Here is a 23,757-nt window from a genome sequence, read left to right as displayed (position 1 = left end):
AGAGAGTTTCTGTGACAGTAATTAAGGTGCCATTTGGCAAGTGGAACTTGGGCTATTCCATGTCCTTGAATTAATACTGATGGCCCAGCCATCGTAGTCACAAAAGTCATGTGCTCAGAATCAAAATGGAGTCATAAAGAACTCGAAATTTTATTCATAAGCCAACGGAGTTACATCATTGTCTCTTTGACTAAACAAAATCTAATCCAAAATGATAGCTAATGCAAAACAATAGTAGTCGTCTAACTTCTTTCGGTAATTCCAAAATAAATGTGACCAGGTGAGTAGAGAGATGTCGGTGGAGCAAGGCTCGCTTAAGTACCACTAATCTCAGAACCTTCCTAGACATCACACTTACTTTGAGTGAGCCTACTTTGAAGAAAAACTAAACCATTGGCATTTACTACAAAAATATATGGCAATTGCCTATTACATCTCTTGGAAAAATAAAGACTTAAACAAAATTGGCGATCTATTAATCCCAGCCAGATTTGTAGTCTTCAACCCTTCACTCTAGATCATCTTCTTGATCTTCTTGTTCCACATAGTGAGCTTCTCTTGCTTCACAATATGCTTTGTAGGCAGTGACAAGTTCTTCACGAGCTCTACAAATGTGTGCCCAATGATCAGACTTTGAAAGCGTCATTTAGATGGCTCTTAGTGTTGGTGGCGCCACCAACATGGCCAGAGGCGTTGCCTCCCTCTCTCTTTCCACGTTGACCTCTTCGGTTCCGTGTTCGCCTATATTGGCGGTTACCTTCCCAAGTAGAGCGATTATATGGACCAGAACATCCAGAAGTATCCCTAAGGTTAGGGTTTCGCTCTTGGCGCCTTCTCTTAGGGGCGTGACTATAATTGGATTCCGGAATATGCTCTATTTCCACGGATCTCAAATTATAGTTCTTCACAAGGATGTTGTCATGCGTTTCAGCGACATTCATAGCTCTAATGAGCTCATGAAACCTTGTGATCCGTCCTGCAGTAACATCGATTCGATAGTTCTTAGCAACCATCAATGCAGAGACGGGGAAGGTAGAGAGAGTCTTCTCAATCAACATCGCATCTGTGATCTCTTTACCACAGAATTCCATTAAGGATTTAATGCGAAGTGCTTTCAAGTTATAGTCAAGAACTGACTTGAAATCACAGAAGCGGAGGCTATGCCATCTCACTTCTAGGTCAGGAAGCAAGGAGTCACGGACGTTGCCAAATCTTTCTTCGAGTGAGACCCACAACCTTCTGGGGTCTTCTTCATTCATACACTGGTACTGGAGCGAATCATCCATATGACGAGTCATTAGGAAGATGGCTTTCGCCTTATTTGCTTCTAAGGCTACTCTATTTGCTTCCAAAGCTTGAGCTTGCTCAACAGTTAGCACGTCCTGGCTAGGCTCGAGAATCATATCCAGGATTCTATCAGCCTTGAGATGCTGGCGGACATCACGAACCCACCTGTGATATCCAGAGCCAGTTGTTCCCAATGGAGCAAAGTCCAATTTGTTCAGGTTACTCATCCTGAAAGAGAACAAGAAATTAGGGTTAGTTTCGGAGCGAAATAGGCTACCACGAAAACATATAAAATTTCTGAGCGTAATCGCTTCCAAGAAATTAGGAATTTCCGAGCGTAGTCGCTTCCAAGAAATTCGATTCCAAGAGATATTGGATTAGATCGAAACAATGACGTAAGTGGTCGATCATAAATTCTCTACAAACTCTAAGTTTGGAGATCTCAACAAGCTCCAAGCTTGGAGTGAGCACGAACCCCCACAGTTCGGCTTAATTAGGTCTCCCCTATGATAAAGAAAGGGGGTAGAAGAAGGGATGTTGCAAGTCCCCGAAAAAGAAGAGAAATTGAATTAAAAAACTCTAAAAAAACGGGAACGTTTAGTAAAAAATACCTCGAAATAGGTCGCCGGAAAATTTGACTGGAAAAAGCGGTCGGAAAAAGTCGCCTGAAAATGGCCGGAAAAGTTGACGGAAATTTGCCCGGCGGTAGTTGATCGGCGTTGACTGTTGACCAGATGCTGACCGAGCTGACGTGTCAGTGGGTCCCAGGGTGCTGAAGTGGTGGTGGGTCCCAGATGCTGACGTGGCTGATGACTGTTTTGCTGACGTGGCTGTGGGGTCTGCATCAGTGGGCTTGGGCTTGGACTTCTGGGCTTCTTTTCCTCTCTTTTTTTGTTTTTTCTTTCTTTTCTTCTCTTTTCTACCGGTTTTCTGTAGAATTTTTTAGTCAGCCGGTTCACCCACTTTTAGGCCGGTTTTTGTGGTTTTTCTTCTGGTTCCTGGATCGTTAGCTTGAGAGGTATCTGTGGTCAAAGTTTGGTTGAAATTGGATCCCCGGAAGATGGTGAACCGGTGGAATGTTTGCTGCGGGTTGTATAGAGCTTCCGGTGGCCTGTTCGGTAGGTTTCCGGCCGGTTCTTCGGGTGGCGCCGCTGGTTATGGACTCCTGGGATCGAGTGCTTCAACGTGTGAGGTGGAGGCAGAAAAGGCTTCAAGTTTTTGTATTCAGATTCAAGGTTTTTAGTTTCTTGAATCAAGGTTTGGCTATTTGTTTCAGGGTTAGGGCTTCGTGCTGATAACGTGTTTTAGGGAAACAATATTTGAGAGAGAATTGATGTGTCTTCTCATTGATAATATGGGCCTCTTTATATAGAGGATTACAATGCATAGAATCTGAATTGTTGATAGGAGCATAAATGCGACAAATATAATGTGTGATCCTTTACACTTTTCTTAGCTATTTCCTTTAAAAAGTCAGTTTTAAGTTTGTTTTCTTTGTAGGTAGTTCGTGGAGTGATTAAAGAGAAATAGGAGCTGAAAAGGAGCAACAAAGCCATGGATCATGAAGTAATGATGTAGAGGACCAATATTGATCAACCTTTTGGCTGCACTACTAGAATTTTGGCCCCAGACATCGGCCAAAAACCGATGTCTTTGTGGGTGATGAGAAAAATCCGGAAAACGCAGACATCGGTTTTTAGCCGATGTCTAGTATTATTTTATACATCGGTTCCTCATTATAAACCGATGTAAACAGGTTTAAATGATAACAAACTTGCATGTTTTACTATTGTTAAACCCTCATTTTATTGTATTTAATGCTTAAATAAATATATATTATACAGCACAAGTTTACGTTTTAACATCGTTATTGATTTAAGATACGATGACTAATACTATTACAGACATCGGTTTCCATAAAGATTTCTTATTGTTCATGATTTTGATGTCTATGTATTGAAGGTATTATCGATTTTCATTGACAAACTGATGTGTGGTACTCAGTAACATTGATTTCTATTTTGGAACTGATGTCTGGTACTCAGTAACATATCGTTTTCTACTATAAATCGATGTCTGTATATTTCAGTAACATCGATTTCCATTTTGGAACTGATGTCTGGTACTCAGTAACATATCGTTTTCGACAAAAAAATCGATGTCTGTATATTTCAGTAACATCGATTTCGATTTTGGAACTGATGTCTGGTACTCAGTAACATATCGTTTTCGACAAAAAATCGATGTCTGTATGTTTCAGTAACATCGATTTTCATTTTAGAACTGATGTATCTGTATTACTGGACATCAGTTTTTATGATTAAAACTGATTTCAACTTATATCTAGACATCATATTCTATAAAGAGGATGATGTCCACAAAATATGTAACTGCTAATATAAATTGCAATTTCGAAAGTTGACAAGAATGATCTGAATATTGGAGTATTTTATATGAAATCATCATCTGTAACAGTTTACAAAGTGGGCAAAATAATACTCCAATTCACATACTAAAAGGCTAGCATAGCAATTAGTATTATGTTTGGGTCCCAATAAATAAAACGATCAAGTAGCAGAGAAGTCTTCATCTCAAATGTAAAATGTACTTCTAACAAAATAAGTAGTAAAATTTACTTGAACTAAAACAGAAGTAGGACAAAAAGAAAATTGGATTTTTCTGGATCATTTCCATGCTTTCTTCCCTTGGAAATTTTTGCCCGAAAGCTGCTGCTTTTTGCGTTTTTCCACTCAAGATTTAGCTACCTTTGCCCTCTTTGCAACAAGTGGCATAGCCTTCTTATGTTCCTTCTGCTTATTGCTCAGGCCTCCCGACTGCAAAATTTATCAACATGTTGAAAGAAAATCAAGCTCACATCCTTATAGGCGCCCTAGTGGTTATTCACTTATTAATGGGTGCATAGCCATAGTAGGATCCAGGAAGAGGGTTAGAGCATAACTAAATGGCAAAGTTCAAAGCCATGAAGATGCTTGTAGAACACTAAAACATGATAACTTCAAAGAATCGCAGTAAATATACCTTCTTCCGTTTTACAGCAGCTTTAGCCATGTACTTCCCTCTATCCTCCCTCCCTGCTTTCACTAATGCCAGCTTCTCCTCCTTGGTCATTCTTCTTTTTACATGGACCTACATAATGGACGTTCAATTGGGTCAATGAAAGTAAACAACGGTACAAATAATTTCATTGTTAGCAGGAAAGGTAAAGGTATACGCAAAACAATTGCTAATAAAATTGCTAATTCTTAGAAACATATTCTCACTCTCCCTACTCAAAATAATCCAGCACATTTACAAAAGTTGTCCAATTTATTATATCTATTTCAGATGCATTATTTCTTAATGCAAATGAGATTCTTCTAAAGCCAACATGTAGATAAAACTGAGAGTATACGATACCAGCATAATGATATAAAACTTACTTCAAGCTTAGCAGGATCTATTCGCTTAATGCTTAATTCATCAGAAGTGGGAATCTTGAATGCTGTTGACTTCGCATCTGAGCTCTTTTTCAACAACCCCTGCTGAGCCAATCGCTGCTTTGCCTAACAAAGGAAACATCAAACAGTAAACAACATAATATATTGCTAGCTGACGAGATGATAATGTTTGAGCGCAGAACAAAACATTGATGTTCTCCACATCCTAAAGTTACAGCCTGCCTTATTCTTGACATACCTTTAATTCCTTAATCCTCCAGAAGTCCTCATTAGAAAGAAAACCATCTGTCGAGTCTGATGGAGCAGGACCCATATTTTCTTTGGCTAATCTATTCAAAGTCCTAAGACTTGCTTCAGCGTCATTAAGTTGTGTATCAAAATCAGCAAATTTCCTCTTTTTTGGTATGTTTTCTTTTACTCCAGATCCACCATCTTTGGCATCATTATTGTCAAATTCTTCCTCCTCATCCTCTGTATTCTCTTCATCTACCTCATCCTCATCTTCATTCTCCGCTTCCACCTCATCCTCATCACCACTCACATCACGATCCTTCTTAATCAGCAGCGAGGGGTTAAGCTGCATGTACATACACTAAATAGTCAGTTTTCTATGCAACCATGGTTCATGGAAAGGCATGACTAGCAATCACTAGCACATGCATAAAGAGGAAAAGGAGAAGGGACCTCTCTGAATAAGCCAATAAGCGAACGGGCTGCTACTGACACTGCTTTTGTATGTGATTTCTTATATAATGCAAGATCTTGCAGCAAATCTTCTGTCATCAACTAGTTGCAGGAAACAAAATTATAATTCAGAAAGCCTTGCATCATGCATCAAGTAGAAATAAGAATGACTGAATATGGTATTACCCATGATTAATACCATTAGATTAGCAACCTCAACTGAAATACAGATAATACCATAACCAAAATTTATATAAATAGGTCGTTACCAAAGGCATTCGTAAACAAATTTCCCTTGTTGTATTCAGTCCAACAGCTATGGCCTGTCAAAAGAAAGTGATCACATAAATAGACAGGGGCCTTGTGAATGGCAAAAAAAAAAGAAAAAAAAAAGATAGCACTTATGAAGTAAAACCTCTGGCTGTGCACGATCATCTATAAATTTGTTAACTATCTGTTTGAAAAGTGGTTCAACTGCATCAGAGGAACCTGCTCATAAGCAAGTACACAAGTTAAATTGAGTCGACTGACTAACAAGTAATTTAAATAATGCTTGATTTCCAATAGAGGTGGGACCTAAGTTAATGAAGGGACAGGAAAAAAAATGAACTTCTACTGAGGTCCAATCAAATATAGGAGTAGCTAACTCACCATATCATGGCAGGCCTGTACTGCTGCAGCGAGTAATTCAGTGACACCATTTTGATGAGGCTGCGAAACTAATAAAGTCACAATTTGATTATCAAGAGAAAAAGACATTCATTGAATAGGTCAGATAACATACCGTAATGTAGTTGATAAAATAAGGATAAAAGTTCAACAGAACCAAGCGATGAAGCCCAATAACCTGGCTCCTAAGGTCAATGCATGACCTCTCCACCAGTAAAGCTGCCATGTGTCTTTCCTCTGGCTTTAGAGAAAGAGATTTTTCAATGGATTCCCATGGCCAGATCTTAATAACACCACCCTCAGAACCTGACCACATATCACCTGGATCAGAGAAACATGATATCAGATGTATGCTAACATTGGCAACGGCTGCATAAGAGTTACATATATAATGCATAAATTCTGGTCGGGAGTAAAGTATTGCAATAAGGCTGCTGGCTGTATTCATAATTTACATCAAATCAACATATAATCTCATAAACGAAAGGAACTCGACAGGACACCAGAAAGATACTGGCTATGATGAGCTAGTTTACCATAAGAAGTCATAACCATGGCAAGAACAGGAGCACGGTGCGCCTGCCTAGAGAGTACTAGGAACTACAGTACTAGGAACCACTCATGTGCCACAACCTAGAGAGTACACACGCACTAGCAAAAGATTGTTTGCATCAGAAAAGCATTAAAGACGTGACGACAAGGTTAGATACTTAAAGCAACGCTAAATTAAGGTATATAGATCTACAAGCTAGGCACATCCATTTTATTCAATCAATACATATACTTGCCAAGCACATAAGCCTGAATTGAAGTCTTGAAAAAAGCATGATGGATGGCACTACTTGTGTCATCACCAACAATACCTGAAACCCTTGATCTGAGTGTGATGACATGTGGTACCAGTCCTAGTTCTGCTAACTCAGCAACACTAACATAAGAAATTTTAGACTGACACATTAAATTTATTATGAGATAGTAGCACAGAGCAAAACTGCCGTTGAAATCCTTATAAATCTGACCCAAACTATTCCTTTTATTGATTAATACAAAACTAGTATTTGTGGACATCTCAATAGTTGCAAACCTGAATCTTTTGAAAGCATTTTAATTAATGGTTTTGCTTTAAATATACAATAGTCTATACTTCCTTAAAGTAGGGATTTTTATCAAAACCAAGTTCATAATGAACATTCCACCATGAGCATTCAGCAAAGCTACATCATTTTTTCCCAAACAGCTAGATCCGAAACAAAGAAGAAAAAGATAACTCTGGTTAAATGAGATCCAAACTCTGAAAAACCCCAATCACTTGCATTAAACAACATTTGGCACCAAAAGAAAAAAGGGTCAGAGAATCAAATAGATACCTGAAAACAGAAATACTCTTCTGTAGATATGAACTCACACTATGAAGGTCCAGAAGTTGTGATCCTGAACCAAAATGACAAAACACTTTATGGGTTCACTATCAAAATGCTCATTCTCTATTACCAGATTCAACCTATGAACAATTCAATCAAAAGTTTCAAGTTAAAAAACAAAAATCATAGCAAAAAACTTTCACCTGCACAAAGCATGAAACCTGGAAAACCGATTACAGTATCTGAAAAGATGCAAAAAGAAAATCAATTAGATTCCAATCGATTAGTTAAAAATAAAAAAAGTAAAACCTCTACAAACCAAAATTCATGCATAAAAATCACGAACCTTTTCAAACTATAACCCACCAATCACAAAACTGTCTGAACCAAAAGCAAGCAATCCAAAAGATCCAACAAAAACTGCAACAGAAGCCAATCACAAAATCCAAATCAGAGAAGATGGTGAGAAGAAAAGAAGCAACCAAATCCAGATTCACAAATTAAAAGCAAGGAATCGAAATCAAAGGCAAAACAAACAGAATGCATATCAATGCACCGTAATTGGAATTACTTAAGCGGACAATACCTTAAACCAGAATTAGAAGCCCAGATCAAATTTCTTGAGGTGCTTTCATTGCAAACAACTTTCTCCACCTTTTACTTGCTGCTGCCCTACAAAATGCAAAACAAGATTCATGAGCAATTCATAGATAAGATTGATCGGATCGCTTAGCCAGTAAGGGTTAACATCCAGCCAGGCCACCAGAGGCCTTGAAGCTCCAAGGCAAGAAAGTGCCACAGCTCGGTGTAAGGGAAGAGATTTGAAGTGCTATGAACGGAGCAGTAGCAAGTTTGAGATTTTGGTTTTGTATTTCGGTGCGAGGAGATCGAGAGAAATTTGTTGATTCGAGCGGAGAGAGAGCGATTTGGATTGGGTTCAGTGCGACTGGCGAGAGAAAGAGGCAAACAGATCGATCGATCGGACTGGGAATGAAGATGATGATAGATCAAGCTCAAGGTCTGGAGGTCTGGAGGTCTGGAGAACGAGATCGGGGACTCGGGGTCAGAGAGCGAGGCAGGGGAACACGGGGTCAGAGACTGAGGTCGGGGACTCGGGGTCAGGTCGGAGGCGGCTCCAGTCGGCTTGGGTCTGAGAAGGAGGTCGGGGACTCGATGAACTTCTGCTTGGAGAATGATGAGGTCGACAAGGTCAGCTGCTGCAGTCATTAGCTAGGGTTCGACAGTTTTAGAGAAAGCGGAAAAAAATACTAAGTGTGGGGGGAAGTGAAATATTAGTCCCCGCGTTCTCAAATTTTAAAACTTAGTCCCTCCGCGTGTTTTTAAATTTTTCGAACAAAATTTTTTTCATCGTTTTGTTTGGTGACTGATGTCTATAATAACAATAGAAATCGGTTTCTTCACAAACTGATGTTAACATGTTTTTTAACATCAGGTGCAATCCTGACTGATTTAATAGTGGTGATGTCTAATGACATTATTCTAGTAGTGCTGGAAATTACAAGGGAAGTCCACAGAAAAAGTTGTGCAAAATAATTGCTGCAAAGCAGAAAACTGCAGTTTCAGAATGAGCTTTCTGGGAACGGTTTTGAGGAGTAATTATTGCATTCTTCCAGATGCACCTTTGCAGAAAGGGCCAGCGATTCTTTAAGAGATGATGTTATACTTCAACAAAAGCCAAAGAAATAGTCAGAAGTGTCAACGAGGCAGTAGGAAACCAAGCGCAAAGTAGGCTTCCCGATAAGGCAGAAACTGTCAGCTTTTTCACGAAGCTTTTTGGGAGATCTTTTCCGGCGATTTTCTTGGCGTTTTTCCCGAAGGTTATTGATCATTATAGAAGATATGATGTCATAGAACACGTAGGAGTCAAGAACCATCCAGAAACTTGGCAAAACGAAGTCGTTCCTTGTCCAAGAAGGAAGCTTCAGAGACAGAAATTGAATCCTTGTCAAAACAGGACAGTTTGGTAGAAATCTTCTTTGGACGGATTTTGGGTGCATTTTTGGAAGGTTATTGCTGCTGAAAATATTAAGGAGAGTCCTAGAATAATTCTACAAGATTATGACAAGATTACCAAGGTTTGAAAATCATTTAATTGAGCACCAATTAGAGGAATCATCAAGCAACTAGGGAAGGTTTTCAAAGCATTGTTGAAGAAGGAAACTAGGGCTGCACTTCTCATAAATATAAAGCTTCTGCAAACGTGAAAAAATGACCACACCTTTCACCTTCTCTTCTATCTCTCCTTCTTATTCATCCGCCATCATCTTTTTCTTCTTTTTCTCTATTTGTTTTATTTTGGTTTTCAAAACAATGTGTAACTAACATTCTTTTTGTTAGGGGCAAGGTTTGAAGCCCCAATTAGGTAGAACATATGTTTGTTTAAATCTAGTTTCTTGATCTTTGATGTGAATTGGTTGTTTATTTCTGCTTGATTGAAAACTTTTGCATGTGTTTGTTTTATGGTCGCGAACATAGGATTTATGCATGTAATTGGAGCTAGGTTTAGAAAATAATTCACCTAATCGTCTTGTTTTCTAATCCACAAGTATGCAAGGCTTTGGACAAAAGCTGATGTTTTAAACAACTAGAAGAGCATGCTAGGTAGGCGTTCCACACTAGACTGCAACTCTATAATCAATCGTTTCCATGAGATCTTAATGGTTCAAATATGTTGACACTATATGTGTTGTTGATAGGATAGCGTTCTATACCTTGATTGCATGTTTGATAGGCTTAGCTATTGTGCGTTCACGTAGACTAAGTAATTAGGGAAACATTAATAAGGGACATGATCTGCTCCGACTTGTTTCTTGGTTGATTTCTGTTTCACACCTTAGTAATTGAAACTAGGTTAACTTAACATTGTTCGAAAGTAATTGGTGGTGGATTTCCAAGTCTCTAACATGTTCTCCATCTTATTTTCTCAAAATCAAAAATCAAAATCGTTTTCCTTTTTTTATTATCCTTTATTTTCGTCAAAAACCAAAAAACCCCAAAATCTGTTTCAACTTAGGATTGCAGAGCCCCTTTCTATCCCCTTCTGTTTCCTGCCATATTTTTCTCTCTTTTCTAGTATTTGACGTTTTTGTTTTGTTTAGTTTCAGATTTTATTTGTTTGATTTGTGTTTTAGTTAGTTTAAATTAGTTTGTTTTTATTTTGTGTGATTAATTTGTTACCCTCAATCCCCGGCTTGAACGATCCTTGCTTACTCTATATTGCTAACGACTACATCTTGCAGGGTTAAGTTGAGCGCTTAATTTTAGCGTATCAATTTTTGGCGCCGTTGCCGGGGATTGAAAAATACTTATTTTTCACAATGTTTGTTTTTATTTTTGTTTATATTTTGATTTTTAGGATTTATACATTCTTTTTGTATATAGTACTAACTTCAATTTCTGTTTTTCAATGTAGCATCAATCTTACGAGGTGTGTTCCATATGCTCCATGGTTGGTCATTCATTGGAGACATGTCCAAGCATCCAATATCAAGGATACTATGATCAAAATACCATGCTTGGAGGATTTCATGACAACCAAGGGCATTGGAATAATTATTATTCACCTCCATACAATCCGGCATGGGATAATCCTACTTATTCTTCCTGGAATGACGATCCAAACATGCAACAAGGATCTTTCAATGAGTTTGAAGATTCCCCATATTCATACCATGACTATTGTCTACAAGCACCACCTCCTCAAAACTCAGGTATGTCTAATAATTATGATGAGATTATTAAGGAACTAAATGCTGCTACTCAAGCTGTGATTCAGGGACAACAAGCTTTGAATGCTTCTATTCAGCAAGCTCGTGAGGGTGATGATGCTTGGACAGAAACTCGAAGGCGTTGGGAGGCCTTTATATCTCAGAAGCACCCTTCTAAACCGATGGCAACTTTAGGAGAGCTCCCGACAACTACGACTTTGTGTCAACCTCATGATGCAGTCCATGATTCAACATTTGATGAGGATGAAGTAATGGATTTGGAGGAGTCATATAAAGAGCAACTCAATGTTGAGACTTGTGAGGACTATGAACTATGCTACATAACCGAGCTTGAAAAGTGGGAAATGGAAGATCCGTTTGATGATGATGAATCCTATCATGAAGGAAGTAAGGATGAGCTTCATGCAAATGTGCCCCAAGTGCCTAAACCAATCATGCTACCTCATGATGATCCAAAAGGTTATGAGACCACAAGGAAGGATTGCTTAAAAGAGGAGTCCATCAAAGCTCCTACATTTGGACCTTTATGGTTAGCACATGGAAGACCATCTGATCCTACAACGCCTCATTCAAGCTCTACACATATTCTCCCCATCCAAGCAACGTTTAAGTTTGTTGATCATGTGGAGATGGTCATAAGTGAACAGTTTCTGTTCCTCTTTTTATTCTACACATCGATACGATCATTTCGATATATAGTTTGTAATTTTTGGAAATCGTATGAGCAAGTTATGAATTTTCATAGTTTAGGGTATTCGGTTCGATCGATGTTCGATCCGTGAGGATTTGGCCGTCCGATCGACATGTAGTTTTGATATAATGATCATAGGACTGTCCCGATGACTTTGTGTGGTCACGGGTGAAGATCCGACCGCTGGATCTTTGTATAAGTGCGTTTTATGAATTGTGCGCTAAGTTAAATATCGTATTTGGTTAGGTGATTGACGGTTTGAGTTGGCGGACGATTGTGAATCGTGTTTTGAGCTGTTAAGAAGACGCAGCAAGAATTTAGAGGTGAGTAAATCTCACGTGGTTCATTTACGAACCGAGTTATTTAATTGTCGGAATTGATTGATAATTGTAAATCGTTTTTGAAAATAAAGATTTGTTTGAAATAATATGAACTTGATCGACTACGGTTCATAGGGCTACGGCTCACAGGTAAGAAAATGAATTTAAGTATAAAATGAATTTCTTGGTTTTAAATTGTATGAACTATAGTTGGTATTAGTGATCATTCCTGCGTGAATGACTACGTATATATATATTTACGTGGAATATATATATATATTGATTGGCGTGTTATTGAGTGATGAGATGATTGGAATGGATTGATTATTATTCAAGCTTTTATTTCCTCACGTAAGATGTTGAATAATGAATTGTTGAATATGTGGTGTGAAAGCTATCCTGTATGTTTCGAATTTTGGATTTAGGGTCGACGTAGTGACCGGTATGAGGGAATCGGATGCTCTAATCTTAGGCGGATGACGAGCTTCGATTGGTTGAGTATATTGGATGCCACGACCCTTATCGGGTGATTGGCTAAGTTAAGTATGTGTGTCGGATGCCATAACCCTAGGTGGTGACGGGCTACGATTGAGGTGAGTGTGTTGGATGCCATGGATGCCATAACCCTAGGCGGGTGACAGGCTACGATTGAGGCGAGTCGGATGCCATAACCCTGGGTGGGTGACGGGCTACGATTGAGGCGAGTGTGTCGGATGCCATAACCCTGGGCGGGTGACGGGCTACGATTGAGGCGAGTGTATCGGATGCCATAACCGTAGGCGGTGACGGGCTACGATTGAGGTGATGTATGTTACCTTTGAGGGGTAACGATGTCAAGTTTTGAAACGAGTTATTTTGTGAGATTGGGTATTCGGAGTTGAAGGGTGAAGTCTTGGTTTTAGCGTGAGTTGTTGTTTTCTTTAATTAATCTCCTTTTTCATTTCTATTGTTTGGTTTCTTTATTTCTTTTTCTTTTTCTCTTCTATTGTTGATTTTTAAGTAATCGCCTGAACTAAGCTATTTGCAGGGATTACTATAATTTCTATTGATTGATTTTAATGTAGTCTCCTGAACTAAATTTTATGCAGGGATTACTATGATTTCTATTTTTGAATTGTGTTATTTTAGGTGATCTCCTGAACTAATTCTCTATGCAGGAATTACTAATTTTTACCGAGTGTGACTGTATGTTTGGTTGTGTTTTGTGGATTTAAATGTTGTTGCTTTAATTTATCTCACGAGTTGAGATATTATAAGCATGCGTGACGTGAGTCATTTTAAATGAGTTTACTCACACGGGCTTGCAAAAGCTTACCGGGTTTGTTGTTTCAATCTGGTGCACTATTCCATGGTGTAGGGTTTATTGTGCAGGTTAGAATATCGATTAATCGTCATCGAAGCTGAGGTGTACCTTCTGTAGCATGGACATAGAAGTTTATTGGTTTTAGTCTTCCGCTGTGTTGTGAGTGTGGTGGGTGCGTTTACTTATTGAATTGTTATTCAGTTTAATTTGTAAACTCTCAGTAATGTAATATGTGACTCTAAAGAACGAGTCGGTATTGACATTGTGAGCTCAGTTTGTTTAGTTGCTTAATTTAAATGAAAAAAATTATGTTTATTGTTCTTGTGCTTGTTGTGTTTTCGCGTTTCGGATTTGAATTTCTTTATTCAAAATTCTGGGAGTGACAGTTTGGTATTAGAGCGTAAGGTACATATTTGGTGACAGTCAGTACTACTCGAGTGATGGCCCGTCTGCAGCGGATCCCCATCATGTACTCTTCGGTATTGATATAGTCATTGGGTATGTGGGAATGTTAGGAGTCGTTTTGAAACGTTAAGTCATCAGAGCATAGGTCGGCTCTATAAGTGAAGTGTAGGAGCTTTGTGTAGCTTCTTTGAGTTGTAGTCTTTTGAGGAATGGGAACCTCTGGATTAAACTTTGGTGGAGTTGTCAAGGATGGTTTTCATGGAAAATCGTATCCTTTTGTGCGGAGTAGTCGTTTGGTTGTTGGGGTCATGGTGTTTGACCAATGCTTGTATCTAAAGTTGGTACGAGTATTTGACTAGTAGTTGTTGTGCTTTTTCTAAGCTAGATCGGCAGATGTTTTGGGTTGGAAGGTACTTAGCGGTTATTGGTTGCTTAGTGATAATGTAGTGATATAGTAGAGCATTCATTCCTGCACATCTGTTTTGTATCTGGGATGGCTTCGGTATATCTAGCTAGATGTTGGGGTGTGGTCTAAGGTCTTAGTATGTTATTGGAAATGATTGTGGAGTGTTGCTTCTCTGATTTTTGTTGTGGTAGAGATTTCGGCAATGTTGATTGTGTTTGTGGAATGCTTTGTGATGACTTATGTGTAGGTTAGCTGAGGCTAAACCTTACTGTGATTTTGGTTATGAGATGGTAGGAATTGATGAGTGATTGTGCATGCCTTTTTTTTTTCTTTTTTTTTTTGTGCTAGTTGAGACCTTGGTGTAGTTTTGATTTGGTGAAACGAATCCTTGGTGATTTGGAATGGTTTCACCATGGCAAATAGATGTGTTGATTGAGTGATTTGAAATGATGTGGTTATTTTCAATTCTTGGAATGCTAGTGTTGCATTATCGATGTGTTGATGCAGATACTATTTGAGGACAGGATTAAGAATTCTTGTGTGATCTGTGTGTAGTGCTGCAGTCACAAAATCTTTTTTTTTGGATAGTGTACGAGGATGAGGCCCATGAAATGATTGGGTTACCAGCAAGGTATTGTAATGAGTGCTTTTCTTGCTGAGGGTAAGAACTGAATTTGTGGGGATGAGTTTATCCGTACTTGTTGGTGTGTGGTACGTTTAAATTTCGGGACGAAATTTCTTTAAGGGGGGCAGAATGTGATGCCCCGGATATTCATATTTATTTTCCGAGGATTTTCCGGAATCTAATTTGTGGTTATTGGACAGTTTCGTGGCTCGTGGACGGAGCGGAAGTGTTTCGGACAAATTATTATTCGAAGAATATGGTTTTAGGGGGGTGCAAAGGTTGACTTTTTATACGTTGGGTTTCTCCAAAAAATTTCTTCACGAAAGTCGTAGAGCGGGTCGATACGAGTTCGTTGACATGCGGAATACTGAAATCAGAGGTCGTATGAAGAAGTTATGGCTGTCGGAAAAAGTTTCCATTTTGGTATATATGGGATTTTTTCGGAAATTATTTCAGAAATTCCAACTTTCCATTTCCGGAAACTTTTCTCTCTCCTCTCTCCTGACCCCGGTTTCACCCTCTCCCTTCGTCGGCCTATTTCTTCGCCGTCCGGCCACCATTTGACGAGATTCTTGAGGGGTTTTTGCTCGCCTTGCTCTCATCTAAAGGTCTGTGGAAACCATCGAGCGTGGGTAGAGCTGTGGTGGCCGTTGCAAGGCCGAGAAGTGGACGACGGCGCTGCGTCGAGCCCAGATAGGAACTTCCGATTCTGGCCACCATAATCGGTGTTTCTTGAGGGCTTTTGGAGCCCAGAGGACGTAGATGCTTCTCTCCAAGGTGGTTTGCAACGATTCAAAGTGTGGAGGTCGAATTTTAAAGATTGGGATTCTAGGGTTCATCGAAATTCAAAGCTTTCGAGGTAAATTCCGGCCAAATGGCTTTGATTCAGACTTTATGCTAGTTATGAAAGTTGTAATTGGAGTTGAGATGAAGAACTTTGGTGTTGGAAGTTTTGTCAAATTTTGACTTTAGGCCGGCGGCGGCGGTTTCCGACCACTTCCGGCCACCGCTGGAACAGTTTTTGTTGCTCTTTTTATTCTACACATCGATACGATCATTTTGATATATAGTTTGTAATTTTTGGGAATCGTATGAGCAAGTTATGAATTTTCAAAGTTTAGGGTTTTCGGTTCGATCGATGTTCGATCCGTGAGGATTTGGCCGCCCGATCGACTTGTAGTTTTCATATAATGATCGTAGGACTGTCCTGATGACTTTGTGTGGTCACGGGTGAAGATCTGACCGCTGGATCTTGGTATAAGTGCGTTTTATGAATTATGCGCTAAGTTAAATATCGTATTTGGTTAGGTGATTGACGGTTTGAGTTGGCGAACGATTGTGAATCGTGTTTTGAGCTGTTAAGAAGACGCAGCAGGAATTTAGAGGTGAGTAAATCTCACGAGGTTCCTTTAATTGTCGGAATTGATTGATAATTGTAAATCGTTTTCGAAAATAAAGATTTGTTTGAAATAATATGAACTTGATCGACTACGGTTCATAGGGCTATGGCTCACAGGTAAGAAAATGAATTTAAGTATAAAATGAATTTCTTGGTTTTAAATTGTATGAACTATAGTTGGTATTAGTGACCATTCCTGCGTGAATGACTACGTATATATATATTTTGTGAAATTTTGTATTCAGAGTTGAAGGGTGAAGTCTTGGTTTCAGCGTGAGTTGCTGATTTCTTTAATTAATCTCCTTTTTCATTTCTATTGTTTGGTTTCTTTATTTCTTTTTCTTTTTCTCTTCTATTGTTGATTTTTAAGTAATCTCCTTAACTAAGCTATATGCAGGGATTACTATAATTTCTATTGATTGATTTTAATGTAGTCTCCTGAACTAAATTTTATGCAGAGATTACTATGATTTCTATTTTTGAATTGTGTGATTTTAGGTGATCTCCTGAACTAATTCTCTATGCAGGAATTACTAATTTTTACTGAGTGTGATTTTATGTTTGGTTGTGTTTTGTGGATTTAAATGTTGTTGCTTTAATTTATCTCACGAGTTGAGATATTATAAGCATGCGTGACGTGAGTCATTTTAAATGAGTTTGCAAAAGCTTGCCGGGTTTGTTGTTTCAATCCGGTGCACTATTCCATGGTGTAGAGTTTATTGTGCAGGTTAGAATATCGATTAATCGTCATCGAAGCTGAGGTGTACCTTCTGTAGCATGGACATAGAAGTTTATTAGTTTTAGTCTCGATCCGCTGTGTAGTGAGTGTGGTGGGTGCATTTACTTATTGAATTATTATTCAGTTTAATTTGTAAACTCTCAGTAATGTAATATGTGACTCTAAAGAATGAGTCGGTTTTAACATTGTGAGCTCAGTTTGTTTAGTTGCTTAATGAAAAAAAATTATGTTTATTATTCTTGTGCTTGTTGAGTTTTCGCGTTTCGGATTTGAATTTCTTTATTCAAAATTCGTGGCGTGACTTCTTTCTTCCTTGTTATAACACTAACTTGTGCAATTAGACGAAGGGAGAACTCTCTCCTACCAACTAAAAGATGATAGTGTGAAGACACACACTCTCTTTGTCCATGCTTTCACCTTATATAATAGGAAATAACTCCAACTACTAAAAGTGAAATATTGACTTTTACAAAGCCAATTTGTTGGCTGGTCTTGGGCACTAAAATTGTGTCTTGGGCTTCATTTAAGACTCACTTAGTGAAGCCCAAGTCCACACCAAAAAACCGACAATCGTTTAGGCCCAATAGGTTCGGTTTTAGCCGAAAATCCTAATTATATCCAAATAATAAATCTAATTAATTATTTGTTCATAACCAACTCTTGTTTAATCTTTTTCATATACAATCTCAAGGATCCACTTATATGGTGTGCGATCTCTTAGGTTCTAATTAATAAGGCAGTGAAGTTTGTAGAACCATTCTATTTTGTTTACGAATCAAAACTCCATTTTGATTCTCCCTTGTTATAGGATTATAAATGTTTATCAATCCTCGGGGATTTCACAAGTCATGAGTGACGTCTTGCAACATATCATGACTACCCTAGTTAATATAGAATGACAAATAATCTATTCAATTGGAATTAGAATACAATACCGTCCTTCTCTAACACGATGTTCTAAATCACATTATTGGGGTATGGATTTGATATGTCAATCCCCTAATGTGATTTCCATTCTTATGTGATTCTTAGAATGTGATTAAAAACTCTTCTTTTTTTTTAATCTCATTCAATGCTTTGGCCAAAGACTCATTGAATCATATCTTTGAACATACACCTTATTTACTTAAGGATAGAGATTCTTATTGTACACTCTCTATGACCAAATTGATTATACCAATGAATGCATCAATCATATCCATTAAGGGATATAATAATATTGCGTCATCTAGAGTTAATCCACACACTCATAAGACATTCATGGTGTCTCAAGTCAAATGACTAATTTGTATTATTGCAATTTACAGTTCAAGTTTGACATGTAAGTAAAACTCCATACAAGAACTCTAATGATCGCGTTCAGTGTACTCTTTAAGATAAGAGCACCCACATACTTGTATTAGTGTCTCTACACGAATGACAAGAGACATATCATCCTCCATATTGAGCATACATAGTATGTGCTAGTCTTTCCGGATCATCAACGTCCAAATGATAATCCTATGACTAGGAACCTTTTAGGATAAGAGTGTAAAAGAGTAAAGGTCTCACACATCTAACTCTTTAGATTACTTTCTCTTTAACTCATATTCCTTGGACCTTGTTCAATCAAATATTAAATATAAGCAATGAACAATGAACTTGCTCTTTTGATTAATAACAATTACAATAATAATTACATCAAAATGATTGTTTTAAGACATAACTCCTTCAATCTCCTACTTGTACTAAACCCAATCAGCCATGAAACGTACACCCATCTTCTCAAGATGTCGTTCTAACTTTACTTGTGATAAATGCTTAGTGAATGGATCTGATATGTTGTCAACATATGCTACTTTGAGAATGTTAACATCTCCACGATTAACAATCTCCCTTATGATATGGAAACGTCTTTCGATGTGTTTGGATTTTTGATGAGACCTTGATTCCTTAGCTTGAGCAATTTCCCCATTGTTGTCACAGTATGGTGGAATCAGTGACTCAATGGTAGGAACAACATCAAGTTCAGTGATGAACTTTTTCATCCAAACTACTTCCTTTGCCGCCTCTGCAGCTGCAATATATTCTGCCTCAGTAGTAGAATATGCAGTAACGCTTTGTTTGCAGCTTCTCCAACTTACTGTGTCACGCCCCGGATTTTGAATGATAAATTCAAATCCGAAACCTGAATAATTACAATTACAAAAAAAACCAAATCTCGAAACTTCGAGTTCATTATTACAATTCACTCTCACAATATATTATAAAGCTCAAATGAGCATAACACACCTCACAACTTACAATTGTTGTAAAACTCTAACAATTGCTCTAACCGCACGATCACCGTCCTGGTTCTCCTGTCCTGTAGGATTACCCGCTACACAATTTGAATAGTGTACCGGGAGTTGCAACAACACAAAACCCGGTAAGCTTTTTACAGCCAGTATGAGTAAACAAGAAAGAACTGTTGATTTATTAGATTTCAAGACTACTACAAACCCACGTTATTTTCTCACTCTCATATATATATATAGACACTTATGAGTTACTCTCAATTTAGCTCATAAGATCACTCACTCTCATATATATATGTAGACACTTATGAGTTACTCTCAATTTAGCTCATAAGATTTCCCAACATTTGGTAGACAGACTCATATATATATATAGACCCTTATGAGTTACTCTCAATTTCCCTCATAAGGTTACCATATATATATTGACACTTATGAGTTACTCTCAATTTCACTCATAAGGTCACTCCACATTTGGCAGACAGACTAGAGCTCTAACTGAACGTAACCACTCGTCCGGCCACAGACGTGATTACGATTTAATACTATTAATAACCACCAGCCCGGTACGAGAGCGTGATTCACTAATAGATGCCATGGTCACCTCGTGACCTAGTGATCTCCACAGATCACAACACAACAATTTATTGTTCCTCGACAATAAAACTCAACACCTCTCACAATATATTGTTTCTCAACAATAAACTCAATACCTCTCACAATATATTGTTTCTCAACAATAACTCAACACAACTCCAACAATACATATTATTTCACGTAATAATATATATACAGACATTCACACAGGAATGTCTAGTAACACCAACAATAGTTCATATGATTGCAACAAAATAAAGCAATTAATTGTATTGGGTTCGTAATATGAACCACGTGAGGTTTACTCACCTCTATTCCAGCTGCGTCTTCTTAACAGCTCCATTAACAATCTCACGAATCGTCCGCCAAATAAATCCATCGATCACCTAATCCAATAATGATCTTAACTTAGCCAACAACTCAAAAGCACACATATACGGAAACCCACGGTCGGATTCTAATTTTAATGATGATCCAACGGTCAGATCGAAATTATACGATGATCCAACGGTCGGATCTGAATTTAATGATGATCCAACGGTCGGATCCTCACGGATCGCCTTTAGGATCATCCTCCAAAATTATCACGAAGACTCAGATCTTCTTGAATCACTCTAACAAACATCTCCATAAAATTATATGAAAATCCGACGGTCAGATTCTCACGAATCGCCTTCCGAATCACTATTTCTCAATTATACGAAGATCCAACGGTCGGATCTTCGCCCGTGACCTCACAAAGTCACCGGGACAGTCATACGATCAACATATCCAAAATTGAAGCAAAACCGATGGTCAGATCTTCACAGATCGTAAACCGAAGATAAACGTAAAAACGTTAAATAGTAACGTCAAAACGTAAATCCACTATTTATCAACTTTTTCTAACATGACCATGTTATATATCAAAACGCTCGTATGGATGCATAGATCATCGCCTAGATAATGAAAACTCGAAATATGGTCTGATGCGCCGCCACAAGCGGTGGTCAGTGGGCGGTCAACGCGGCGGTCAACGCCGGTCAACCACCTCAGATGGCAAAGTGACCAACTACAAACTGGTTCAAAATGAAAGGGTGGTCGACTTTCATACCTGGAGCTAAGCCTGGTTCGGCCTAGATCGTCCTAAATCAAGCGTTGAAGTTGGATTAATCTCGTGCGTCTGATCAGATTCAGATTAAATCAGGGACGTCGAAAAAGTCAAACCATGATCTAGCGTTCTATACACAAAATCGTGATGAAAGGCTTACATGGGGATGATCAGCATGAGGAGGAGATCACGAAAATGGGGACGATCGGCCCATGCAACGCCGGAAAAGTCGTTTTCCGGTCGGGTCGGGTTCACACGGCTGGGGCGTCTTCGATCTCCATCTGGGGCAGCGGCGGGGCAAGATGGTGGCAGGTAACGGCTGGGCGTGCGACGGCGAGCTCGGGGAAGGCCGGGTCCGTGGCCAGAGGAGGCCGGAGGAGGGTGAAAAAGTCGGGTCGGGTCGAGCTCGACCCGCCGGGTCTGAGGGGAAAACAGAGAGAGAGAATCGGGGAGGGCTGGGGGCTCTTCCGCAAAAAGAAATTTTTTTTGTCCTTAAATAAAAAAAATCAGTTATTTTTCCTATTTATAGAAAATTCCCAATTTTCAAATATTCATAACTTAATCATACGAACTCCGAATAATGCGTTCCACATGTCCACGAACTCGTATCGACGAGCTCTACAACTTTCATGAAGGAAGTTTTCCCAAATTTTGAACGTATAAAAAGTCAACTTTGTTGACCCCCTAAAAACGTTCGTTTTCGAAAATAAAATCGTTCGAACTAATTCCACAACTTCTCCAAGCTTCGTACTCGCTCCTACTATCGTGAAATCATTTCTAAAAATCCATGGAATTTAATTTGGATTTTTCAGGGTATTACAATCTACCCTCCTTAAAGAAATTTCGTCCCGAAATTTGAGCGTAAGTCAATTCCTCTCGATTAAGGTTGACCTAATCATAGAATCTCTATCTTTTCCAAATCTGTAGTAATCTACAAAGCCACAATCCTTTGTATAAAAATACATTCCTATGGCCACTAAATCCTTTCATCACAAACGTAAACGCACAACACAACTGCTCAACATCACTCCACATCAATTACACAAAATCATCACATGGATCATCTCAAAGATCCTTACATAGATCTTCACATAGATCATCACATAGATCTTCACATAGATCATCACTCTGTACTGGCATACAAGCACAGTAAACACTCCCACAAAGTGTTTCACTACTCAATTAGCATCACGGTAAATCTCTATAGTAAAACTTAAGCATGCACTATTCTACACAACAATAGAGATGCATCACTCAAAACAAATCATCCCCAAAAGCACGCCAATAAATTATGTCACCCAATGATGATGACTTGGGCTTGCTCAATCCTTGGGCTAAGCACTAGGGCTGGCCAATTGGGCCTGAAGAAATCGGACCATCCACATTTCGAACCGGCCCAAACCACTTTGGGTTTAACATTTGGGCCTACTATTCGGGCCGAACAATTGGGCTTACCATTTGGGCCTACCATTTGGGCCTACCATTCGGGCTTACTATTTGGGCTTACTATTTGGGCTTACGATTTGGGCCTACCAATCGGCCCACCAACTTCCAGCTCGGCTACGGTATGAAATTGTACATACCGTATATACGTATGCATACCGTACAGATCGTATATACGTATGCATACCGTACAACTGTATATTCGTATGCATACCGTACAGACCGTATATACGTATGTATACCGTACATACCGTATATACGTCGTATATCAAGCATATACGAGATCCAAAAATATTTGTAAGAGGTAAGGTTCGAACTCCCGACCTCAAACACGAAGGTTTTGCTCCCAACCACTGAAGCAAGAGCTGCCTTCATTAATATATGCTCACGTGTTATATTTATTATGTCATAAGCGACATAAATAAAATAACGGGGGAGGCAAGGTTCGAAACCTCAACCTGCTGCACGAAACCTTTGTCCCCAACCACTGGAGCACAAGCTGTGCTTAATATAATGTGTACAAATGTTATACTTATTATGTCATAAGCGAACATAATAAAAATAAACGAGAGGCAAGGTTCGAACCTCTGACCTCTTGTACATGAGCCTTGCTCTTCAACCACTAGAGCACCAGCTGCTCTCGTTACTATCCATGCAACTTCTTTTATTTATTCTATCATAAGCGATAGAATAACAACAAACTGTCGGTACACTCCACGTGCCACGACACGTCTCTTCCGTGATTTACGGAAAGCAAATCACTTTCGGCTAAAGCTGTCTGCCACAGCGTCTCGAGGTTCGGCCTGTCCCCTTACACGCTCAACACGCGCCAACAGCTTTTCCGGGTTTCGGGGCGACTTTAATCCAACGCGTAGAATGAATCACAGGAATCGTTCATCCAACGGTGGAGATCTGCTCACCTCGCTCTATAAATAGGTGCATTCTGGAGAAAAACTGTTCACTCCAAAAGAAAGAAATTTTCTTCCGAGCTCAAGTCTTTCTCTCTCAACTCTTCAGCCTTTCTCTTCTCAAATCCTTTCTTCATCAATTTCAATCCTTCTCTTCTGATCTTCTCTCCCATCTAGTTGATTCAATCCCATCTTTCCTCTGAACTTTCAGATCTTCAATATTTTCCTCCAAATCTTCAATCCTTCTTTCTCAGATCTTTTCTTCCATTTGAAGATTCGATCTCATCTTTCCTCTGAGAATCTCAGATCTCCAATCACCAGTTCAACAACTCCAATCCTTCTAACAA

General features: G+C 38.8%; 1 pseudogene; it reads right to left on the bottom strand.

The window, feature by feature from the left end:
• Positions 1-3,715: 3,715 nt before the first annotated feature.
• On the bottom strand, positions 3,716-8,748 carry LOC133721293 (uncharacterized; annotated as a pseudogene).
• Between the last annotated feature and the right edge of the window lie 15,009 nt (positions 8,749-23,757).

This window comes from Rosa rugosa, chromosome 7 (genome assembly GCF_958449725.1).
Source record: "Rosa rugosa chromosome 7, drRosRugo1.1, whole genome shotgun sequence".
NCBI classification, from domain to species: domain Eukaryota; kingdom Viridiplantae; phylum Streptophyta; class Magnoliopsida; order Rosales; family Rosaceae; genus Rosa; species Rosa rugosa.
This window is presented reverse-complemented; position numbering and strand designations above follow the sequence as displayed.